The sequence below is a fragment of the Bubalus kerabau genome, chromosome 8 (assembly GCF_029407905.1).
Source record: "Bubalus kerabau isolate K-KA32 ecotype Philippines breed swamp buffalo chromosome 8, PCC_UOA_SB_1v2, whole genome shotgun sequence".
NCBI lineage: Eukaryota > Metazoa > Chordata > Mammalia > Artiodactyla > Bovidae > Bubalus > Bubalus kerabau.
Window position 1 is genome coordinate 21,822,118 of NC_073631.1, and position 10,699 is coordinate 21,832,816.

General features: G+C 37.5%; 1 non-coding gene across 1 annotated transcript; it reads right to left on the bottom strand.

The window, feature by feature from the left end:
* Positions 1 to 9,955: 9,955 nt before the first annotated feature.
* LOC129659731 (small nucleolar RNA SNORA62/SNORA6 family) lies at positions 9,956 to 10,105 on the bottom strand. Its single transcript, XR_008718206.1, has one exon. It is a non-coding gene; the product is annotated as a small nucleolar RNA SNORA62/SNORA6 family (small nucleolar RNA).
* Positions 10,106 to 10,699: the final 594 nt, after the last annotated feature.

Genomic DNA, 10,699 nt, shown 5'->3' on the forward strand with positions numbered 1-10,699 from the left:
ATCTTGTTCTGGCATTAGGGAACTGTATGTTAAAAGAGCTAGAAAGGTGAATAGGTATAGAGAGAAAAACTTTCTTTGATTATCCTTTCAGAATTAGTTCCGCCCTCCCCACCCCATCCCCCCAAAAAACACTAAAAAAAAGTCAATTGGCAATTTCAGCAATAGGGAGATAAACTTGCTCTTTGATATGTTTATTTTAAGTGACTTTGATATAAGTATACTGCAGATATATAAGGAGGGTCCCTCAGGATGGTGACATAGATCGTTCTGGACATCACTCCTCCTCATAAGTAGATGGACTAGAACTATCCATCCGGAAACTGGGGGTGAGGCTGAAGCACCCCTCAGGACAACAGAGGAGGAGGAGAACTGCATTAGAAGAGGAGATATCTCATTTCATCTTCTCCTGCCCTCAGATTGGCATTTTTACTGTCACCTCCCCTGGTTCTCAAGTCTTCAGACTCAGACCAAATTACACCCCCAGCTTTCCTGCGTCACCAGCTGGCAGACTATAGAACCTGGGACTTTTGAGAACCTGAGCCAGTTCCTCATAATAAATCATATATATGATACACTGGTTCTGTTTCTCTGAGGAAATCTGACTAATAGAGTTATCTATAGGAGAAGGAAGGGAAAAAGCAAAAGAGAACCAGGATAAAGCTAGAATTTTCAGAATATATCTTGCTTTGTGTATTTGATGTTGGGAACATATACATAATTATATATTCACATAATCATAAAATTTTAAAAATTTAAAGCAATCCCTAAAAAAGCAAAAGCAAAAAAATGAATAAACTAAATAATATAACAGGTTAGTAGGATAACTGCACACACCATTATCTCAAGTGTTTTTTAAACTACAGTAATTTGGCCTGACATGTCTGGTGGAATATATATACTAAGCTGCAAATAAATTTTTAAAAGCTGCAAAAAATTTCTTAAACTGTTTTCAGCAATCATACCATTAGAGGTAATGTTGTTATTGCTATACTGAGTGTATTATGAAAAAAAGAAAATGAATAATTTTATTGGTATTGGTGAAAATAGGAATTTTTAGCAGAATACCAAGAGAGGCAAATGTAAGATTTAAAAGGTTAAGTGAAATCTCTCTGTTCTTCAATTTGAATTGAAATTATCAATATGAAATCATAATATACTTTATCTTTAACACACACATTTCTTAGCTCTGTTCACTAAAAAGGCAATAGCATACTTAATACACAGTTTGTACTTCTAAGTATCATTTTCCACTAAAAAAACTAATACTCCTTGGACAAAGAGAGGATTCTAAAATGGGGCGGGAAGTATACAGGATGATTTTATAAAAGATTTTGTCAAACCATAAACCAAAAATATCTATCAAAGAGTACTGAGGACAGATAGAAAGGATTCAAGAACTAAGAATGTTTTTTCTAGCCAAAATATGGACAATCTGAGAATCAACAAGAATAATAACTGCAATGTACTGAAAAATCAAAAATGCCAAAATTCATGAATACATAATGATACTTTTAAAAAATTATTGCACACTTTAGAAAATACTAGGGAATCAGGCCATTATTTCAAAAACATATATATCCTGACTTTCTTGCATGAATTCAGGATATTTGAGGGTAATTAAATAGTTGATTCGGAGAAGGCAATGGCAACCCACTCCAGTACTCTTGCCTGGAAAAATCCCATGGACGGAAGGGCCTGGTGGTCTGCAGTCCATGGGGTCGCTAGGAGTCAGACACGACTGAGCGACTTTACTTTCACTTTTCACTTTCATGCATTGGAGAAGGAAATGGCAACCCACTCCAGTATTCTTGCCTGGAGAATCCCAGGGACGGGGGAGCCTGGTGGGCTGCCATCTATGGGGTCGCACAGAGTCGGACATGACTGAAGCGACTTAGCAGCAGCAAATAGTTGATTAGGGAAAGCTTCTATTTACAGAAATATTTCAGGTAATAAATTATTAAAGGAGATTAAAACATCATAATTTTTCAATTCCCAATATAACAATATATTCAAGCAGTGATCACCAATTCCATTGCTAACATCAACAAGAGAGAAACAACCAGATATCCTGTGCCCTCTATGAATTTCCTTTGAAATTTTCTTGCAAAAAAGAAAAGAAAATCAAACTGAATCCGGTCAAGACTTTAAATCTAATTACTTATTTATAAAAAGTGAGGAAGAAAGAGAAACCTATTAAAGAAAACCATGGGATGCAATTGGCAAAATCCATATTGTAAGAAAATGTGCAGAATAAATTGCAATTGGAAAATTAAAAAAAGAAAGTGGTGGAAACACAAATTAAACTAGATTTCAGATGAATATTTGCAACTGCTTGCTATTGTGTACCCTATTTAGAGCCCTATTTGAACAAAAATAAAATTATGAGACCATCAGGAATATTTAAACACTGACTGGATATTTCATGACATTAGGTAAATTTTTAGGAAAGATCATGGCATTGTGATTACATTTGAAGAATATCATTTAGAAACAAATACTGAAATGATTATTTAAGAAATAATATAAACTCAGGAATATTAATAGGTGAAAGAGATTGGTCATTTTTTTTATCATTGCAATCAGTTAAAGTCATGCTTGTCACAGGAGAATTCATTATCAGTTCAGTTCAGTCGCTCAGTCGTGTCTGACTCTTTGCGACCCCATGAATCACTGCACACCAGGCCTCCCTGTCCATCACCAACTCCTGGAGTTCATTCAGACTTACGTACTGGTTTCAAAAACATATATGTTTTAAATGTTTCATAACAAGAAGCTTTTTAAAGTATGATATTTTTAGAAACTAAAAATCTAGAGATCCTCAAAAAGATATTAGCAAATTTCAATGTATAACTAAAAATACTAGAGCTCTATGCACTCTAAGCAATAGATATGGAAAGACTGAAAATGCTATTTATAGTTTACAAACCAGCCCAGGGATTTAAAAAACTGAAAGGAATAAATTAAACTTTACCATTCTTACAAAAAAGTAAGAAAGTTAGAAAAAAATTAAGAGAGGTAAACAGGAAATACAAAGTAAAATGTGAACTAGAAACTAGTTCACATATTCAGTAAAAAGTAAAAACTGACAATATAACAAAAGAAACTGAGGGATCAAGTATAATAGTATGTAAGGTCCAGAGGCCAAAAGTACAGTATAGTTTTCACCTCCCCAAAATACTACACACACACACACACACACACACACACTCATATGCACACTCATAGAGCAAGCTATTCATTCATTCATTCAAACAGCTAATTGAGAAGCTACTAACTCCTTAGTATTTTCTATGGAAAACTACTGTTCCATTCAGAATTGCATTTTGGGCTTCCCTCATAGCTCAGTCAATAAAGAATCTGCCTGCAATGCAGGAGACGGGTTCAATTCCTGGGTCAGGAATATCTCCTGGAGAAGGAAATGGCAACCCATTCCAGTATTCTTGCCTGGAGAATCAGAGGAGCCTGGTAGGCTACTGTCCATGGGATAGTGAGAATCAGACACAACTTAGCGACTAAACCACCACGTTCAGAATAAGTCTGTTTTTCTTTTAAGAATAAGAGGTATTAAAAAAAAAATTCAAACCCTAGGGAACGCCAGTACCTGTCAGGAAATGATATTCACCATCACACTCATGCACAAAGTCACAGAGCACCTCTGACCCTGGTCACTTGGGTCCAAGACAGATCCACAGCCATACAGATGGAATGAGAGTGCCCACACCAGGCTAAAAAGGGTCCCCAGTGTAGAATAGTTTTGGGTGATTCCAGGAAGATTACTGACAGTACAGAATCAGTAAAGTCCCATTAGGAAAACAGAAATTGTGCTAAATAGTTCAAACAGAGAGTATTTACTACAAGGAACCCTTACAGAAAATGATCAAAGGACTGAAGGATCAAAAAGTTTCAAGTGAGGAAAACCAGAGAATGAGAACTACAAAAGCTGCTACAACCCCTTGGGCTCAAATAACAGAAGGGAGGAGAGGAGATTACCAGAACCCAGAACACACTGACTGCTAAAATGCTACGGACTGCTGCCACCCCTGAAACATCTCCATCTCTGCCTGAACCATCAAAAGCCACTGGGAACAGTAGTCACCTCTGGCCTCTGTTTTGGAACCATTGAAACCCAGGAGTCCCTTTGACAACTGGTGATACTACCTGTGTGTGCATGCTAAGTCGCCCTTACCAGTAACTGTACCTGAAATAATTTAAACACTTACAAATTATAGAAATGACACCCATACCAGCTTTTTGACTCCAACAACCAAACAGCAATTAACATACTCACTAATGATTCAAAAGTTTTACAATAAAAAATGAATCACTGTATTCCTAAAGGCTTATTTTTAGTTGGCCCAGCTATTTATTGCTAAGTATATTATAATTTAATTAATCTAGATTTTATGGTGTTCTCTAACTTTTGGATATTCCATATTTAAGACAAAGCCTAGGCTTCCCAAGTAGTAATGAATTCCTCAGTAGAAAAGAATCTGCCTGCCAATGCAGGAGACTCTGGTTCAGTCCCCTGGTTTAAGAAGATCCCACTTGCAGGGCAATAATTAAGCTCATGAGCTACAACTATCAAGCCTGTGCTCTAGAGCCCAAGAACCACAACTATTGAAGCCCTGCACGCCCTAGAGCTGGTGCTCAGCAGTAAGAGAAGCCACCGCAAGGAGAAGCCTGTGTACCCCAACTAGAGAGTAGCCTCCTCACTGCAACTGGAGAAAAGCCCACACAGCAACAAGACCCAGCACAGCCAAAAAATAAGCAAATCTATCAATAAAATGATAAAACAAAGCCTGGTCTATTGGGTATAAACACTGACGTCACAATAACTCATAAAATTACCATTATATTCTAGGAAAATATAATTAAATAATAATAGAAATCTTTTATTCTTTAATGTATACAGTAACAAAAAAATTCAGTTGATTGAAAAAAAAAACATTTTGTTTGATATATCAGGACATTTTCTAATATATAAAATGTCATCTACCAGGTGTAAATGTAAAATGATGCCCTACTTTCTAAAATTCCCATTCACCCATTGTGTAATATATCATGCTTCATGCTGTTTTACATTATGTAAAATAAACAATGAATACAGACTCTGGATTTTAATGCCTGAGGTGTGAAATTAGTTCTCTGCCAAGTGTGTTTTTGATCGTTAGAGATTTAAAACATTCAGAAGTGTGTCAGTCTGAGACACATTTCTTCAGTTCACTTACAAGAAATGAAAAGCAATCTAGATATTCAAAAGAAGAGAATGAGACTGTGTAATAGAATGCACTGTGTTGTGATTTTGCACACAGTCTTTGGTATTCATTGGATTTTATGCATACTACTCACACGGGCAATAAATAGTTCGCATACTCAGTTTTGCTAATTTTTCCTCTGAGGCTCCTTTACATTGCAGTTACCACAAATCCTCCATTATAACAAGATCATCTTGTTTACAAAAGTATAATCTCAAAAAACATTTGCATCTCTAATGTAATTAAATACTTGTTCACATGGTAATACATCCCACCTAATCTTCTATTTACAAATTTCCATATCTGCACAATGAATAGAAATATTTTTGTGGTTAATAAAAATCATTGGGGACTTCTGAGCTAAGATGGTGTAATAAAACTGATGCACAGAATTTCCTTTCCCAACATTCAATTCCGTGAAATAAAATAGCAAAACCCAGGAAAAATTCAGGAGCAGCAACTAGGCAATCTAATGCCATGAACCTCAAAAAACAGCAGCCTAGAGCAGGGAAAAAAGATGAGGATCTGGAGCAGAGTGGCAGGTATTTTATAGTGAAGGACTTAGTCTTATCCCTCAAAAGCCAAACTGTAAGTTGTCTCTGAATACCTCCAAATCTGGGGAAAATGAACTGAGTGATATTCTGATGGGGAGTAGACTCAGATATAGAGAACAGACAAGGTCACCAAGGGGAAGGAAAAACAGGGAAGGAATGGACTGAGGATCTGGATTAGTAGATGCAAACTGGACAAGAAACAAAATCGTATTGTACAGCACATACACAGTATAAAATACTATAAAAAAGAATGTATATGTGTATATAATAATCACTTCGCTGTATAGCAGAAATCAATATGTTGTAAGTCAATTATATGCGTCAAAGGAACACACAGCCGTTGATCGTAATTTGTTGAATAAAATCACTGCCTCTCATGGAATCAAAAGTGAGTCAACTCTGGTTTTGTTGATTTGAATTTTCTTTCTTAGTAAATTTGGCTACAGGTTTTTCAGGTTTGGTTATCTTTTCAAAAAACCAGTTCTTGGCTTTGTTGATTTTTAATGTTTTTCCACTCTGTTTTATTTCTGCTAACTAGGTTTGTTCTTTTTCTAGTTCCTTGAGGTACACAGTTAAATTGAGATTTTTTTTCTTTTTTAATGTAGGTGTTTATTGCTATACACGTTCCTCATTAATGCTTTTGCTGCAGTACATGTTTTGGTATGTTATCCTTCCATTTTTATTTGTCTTCAGGGTTTTTTTCCCCCCATTTTGATGTCTTCTTTGACCCACTGGTTGTTCAAGAGTGTGCTGTTTAATTTTCATATATTTGTGAATTTTCCACTTTTCCTTCTGCTATTGATTTCTAAAATGGCCAACAGTTATGTGAAAAGATGCTCAATATTACTATCAACAAGGAAATGCAAATCAAAACCACAATATGTTTTGCTCAAAAATGGACAATGAGTGTTAGCAAGGATGCAGGAGAAATTGAAACCTTTGCACCCTGATGGTGGGAATGCAAACTGGTGCAGCCACTGTAGACAGTAGCATGGAGATTCAATTCAAACAACTGAAACTAGAATTACCATTTAATTCAGTAACACCACTTCTGTGTATTCACCCAACAGAATTGAAATCAGGATCTCAAAGAGATATCTACACACTCATGTTCACTGCACTATTCATAACAGCCAAGATGTTGAAAACAAACTAAATGTTTATCAACAGATGAATGAACAAAGAAAATGTGCTATCTACAAACAATGCAATATTCCCAGACTTTAAAAAGTGGGGGAGGTGGCAGAATTCTGCAGTTTGTGACAATACTACCGAAAGCTCGGCCTTTCTGTACACGGGTGCCAAGTCAGATCCTGGAGACAATTTGGGGTGAAGTAGACAAGGACTGCTTTATCGTGTTGCCGGGAAAAGCGTTTCAAGGCAGCCTGGATATAAAGTCATTTCTTCTTCTGGTGAACTTGCTCTTTTCTCCTAAAGACTTCACCTGATTAGATGAGTCCTACCCACATTCTTGAGGGTAATATACTTTACTCAAAGTCCACTGATTTAAATGTTAATTATGCCTAAAAAAATACCTTCAGGTCAACATCTAGATTTGTGTTTGACAAAACAACTGCGTACCATAGCCTAGCTATGTTAACACATAAAATCAGTTAAGAGAGAAATAGTGTGAAGGAGAGAGAAAGGAAGAGACAGAGTCACAAGTCTATGGAAAAAAATTGAGAATCAAAGCAGCTTATTAAAATTTAATAGCTATTAGAAACTATAAGTAACAGGATATACATAGCTAAAAATTCAATTATCAGTCTAGAGAAAAAAGGAAACGGCAACCGACTCCAGTACTCTTGCCTGGAAAATCCCATGGAAAGAGGAGCCTGGTAGGCTATAGTCCATGGGGTCACAAGAGTCAGACACGGCTTGATGACTAAGCCACCACAGAGCTGTTAAAAGGACCCTGGCTCCTTATGTTCATTCTGTCTTGGCTTTGTTGTCCCAGGTAACTGCTGGCACAATGGCTACAACCATCTGTGGTGTCACCTAAGACACACCCATGACCAGAGGAAGGAGGAGGGTGGTACCTGAGAACTCATTACTCAAGAGTCAGGCTGCCTGGAATTAAATTCTGGCTTCAACACTCACTAGCTGTTTGACCCTTGACAAGTTTCTTCACCACTCTATACTGCAGAGACTTCATCTATAAAATGAGAGATAATAGTACCTAACCCAAGAAAGTTGAATGGGTTATTTTATTTAAAGCACTTAGAATTAACAGTGCCTGGCAGTGACAAGTGGAGAAGGCAATGGCACCCCACCCCAGTACTCTTGCCTGGAAAATCCCATGGACGGAGGAGCCTGGTAGGCTGCAGTCTATGGGGTCGCGAAGAGTCAGACACGATTGAGCGACTTCACTTTCACTTTTCACTTTCATGCACTGGAGAAGGAAATGGCAACCCACTCCAGTGTTCTTGCCTGGAGAATCCCAGGGACAGGGGAGCCTGGTGGGCTGCCGTCTATGGGGTCACACAGAGTCGGACATGACTGAAGCGACTTAGCAGCAGTAGCAGCAGAGAAAAAAACCTGATAAAATCATAGTAATAACAGATTTTAAAATGCAAACATATTAAAAAGATAAAAGTAAAGCAAATAATATGAAGGAGAAATAAGGATGATTCAAAATAAAGTTAACTGATGTCCTTTAAGTAGAAGGCTTAATAAATAAATTTCCATGGGGAAAAAAGAATTAACCTTCAAATCAAAAAAGCATATCAGAGTTCAGGAAAATCCTAGTTAAGTTATTGAACTTCAGTCAGGCTGGCCTTGGATTTCAACACAATATTTTATGCCATAAGCACAAGAACAATATGTACAGAATTCTATTACAACATGTAGCCATGATATTGCTATTGCTAAGTCACTTCAGTCGTGTCCGACTCTGTGTGACCCCGTAGACAGCAGCCCACCAGGCTTCCCCGTCCCTGGGATTCTCCAGGCAAGAACACTGGAGTGGGTTGCCATGTCCTTCTCCAATGCATGAAAGTGAAAAGTGAAATTGAAGTTGCTCAGTCGTGTCGGACCCTCAGCGACCCCATGGACTGCAGCCCTCCAGGCTCCTCCATCCATGGGATTTTCCAGGCAAGAGTACTGGAGTGGGGTGCCATTGCCTTCTCTGAGCCATGGTAATAGTCAAGTATAAAATCAACAGTCTGTCATTCTAAAGCATGAAAGAATCTATGGACCACAAAACTCAGGAGCCATTCTTCAGAAACTGCTTTGCAAAATATATCAAAATGTAAAGCTACTTTTATAGAATGAATGAAAATAACAAACTCAGGGATTGTAAAACAGTGTAAAAACAAGTGATGAGCTGTGTCTCCATTTAAGTAGAATATAAATAAAAGCATATAGATTATGCTTTTAGAATAGAATGTAAATGCCAGAAACCTGGACAGCATGAAAATAATAATGTTACTGACATATACCAGTAGATTAAAGAAAAATATTATAAAAGAAAACATGAGAGTACTAATTCCCCATCATCAAAAGGAAGTCAATCAACACCCTCTTAAATGGAAGATGTGGTTTTAAAAAGGCTCCAAATTCTTAATGATTTTCTTAATCTTTTTATTTAATCTTAAAAGGATCCTTTAAGAAGTAATGACTCAAAGCATTTGAGTTTTAGCAACTTTTTTTTAGAAATGGTTTATTTTCTGTTAACCAAATTTCCATTTTAAGAGTGTGTGGAAGAACAGCTAAAGACCACTCAGTGGTCGTTCCTACCCATTCAGTGGCCTAAGCAGTGGGAACTGCAGAGCAGTCTTCAGTGGAAGGCTAAGTACTCCAGTCTTCAATGGGGAGCTGCTGAATAGCCAGAGAAGGTGGCTGCACTCCTTTGGACCAGCCCACCACCTCAGGTTGAGTAGCAGTGAACTCTGGAGCTGGAGCAGTCCATTCCGCCTGAAGTTCCTCCTTGGTTACAGCCTTCTCAGCTGCAGCCTGCTCTTCCACTTCAGTCTCTTCAGGATCTGGAGTGGAAATCAGGCATGACCTCCCATGGGTGTTCTTGGAAGATGGTGCCACGCACAAACAGAACTTCTCGGCATAGCATCCACCACATCAGACCCACTGAGTGAGTTCCCTTTTTAGGATCTTACAGCAGGATACATCAATTCAATCTTAAAATAATACTTCTGTAGCAAGTATTACTATTAAATTCCACTCATTGGGCCAGAAACCCTTGTGGCGTTTTTGAAAAACTTGCTCCTTGTGGACCACACTGCCTATACTTGTGAGTTCATTGGCCAGTGGCCTCAACTCCAAATGTTAACAATGTGCAGTTAGCAACTTCTTTCACTCCATCTTATTTTCATTTGCTACCTCTTGTTGTTGTTCAGTCACTAAGTTGTGTCCAACTCTTTGCCACTCCGTGGATTGCAACATGCCAGGCTTACCTGTCCTTCACTATCTCCTGGAGTTTGCTCAAACTCATGTCCATTGAATTACTGATGCCAACCACCCATCTCATCTTCTGTCATCCTCTTCACCTCCTGCCTTCAATCTTTCCCAGGGGTCTTTTCCAATGAGTCAGCTCTTTGCATCAGGTTGCCAAAGTATTGGGGCTTCAGCATCAGTCCTTCTAATTTGCTACCTCTAAATTCAAATAAAACAATACATTTCATTCTTAAGGTATCACAACATGATCCTGTTTCATGAAAAATATTTTTCAAAGCCTTCTTTATAGCCTCTATTTACATACATACATAGAAAAATTATGGAATAATGTTCACTTAACATTGTTTGTTGGGGGTAGTGAGACCGGAAATAATATTTATCACTTTCTTTTCTGCAGGTTTTTGAATTCTTAAATCCTTCATTACACAAATAAAAAAGCAATTTTGCTATGAAAAGAAGTTTTGGTATCAAATGACAAGA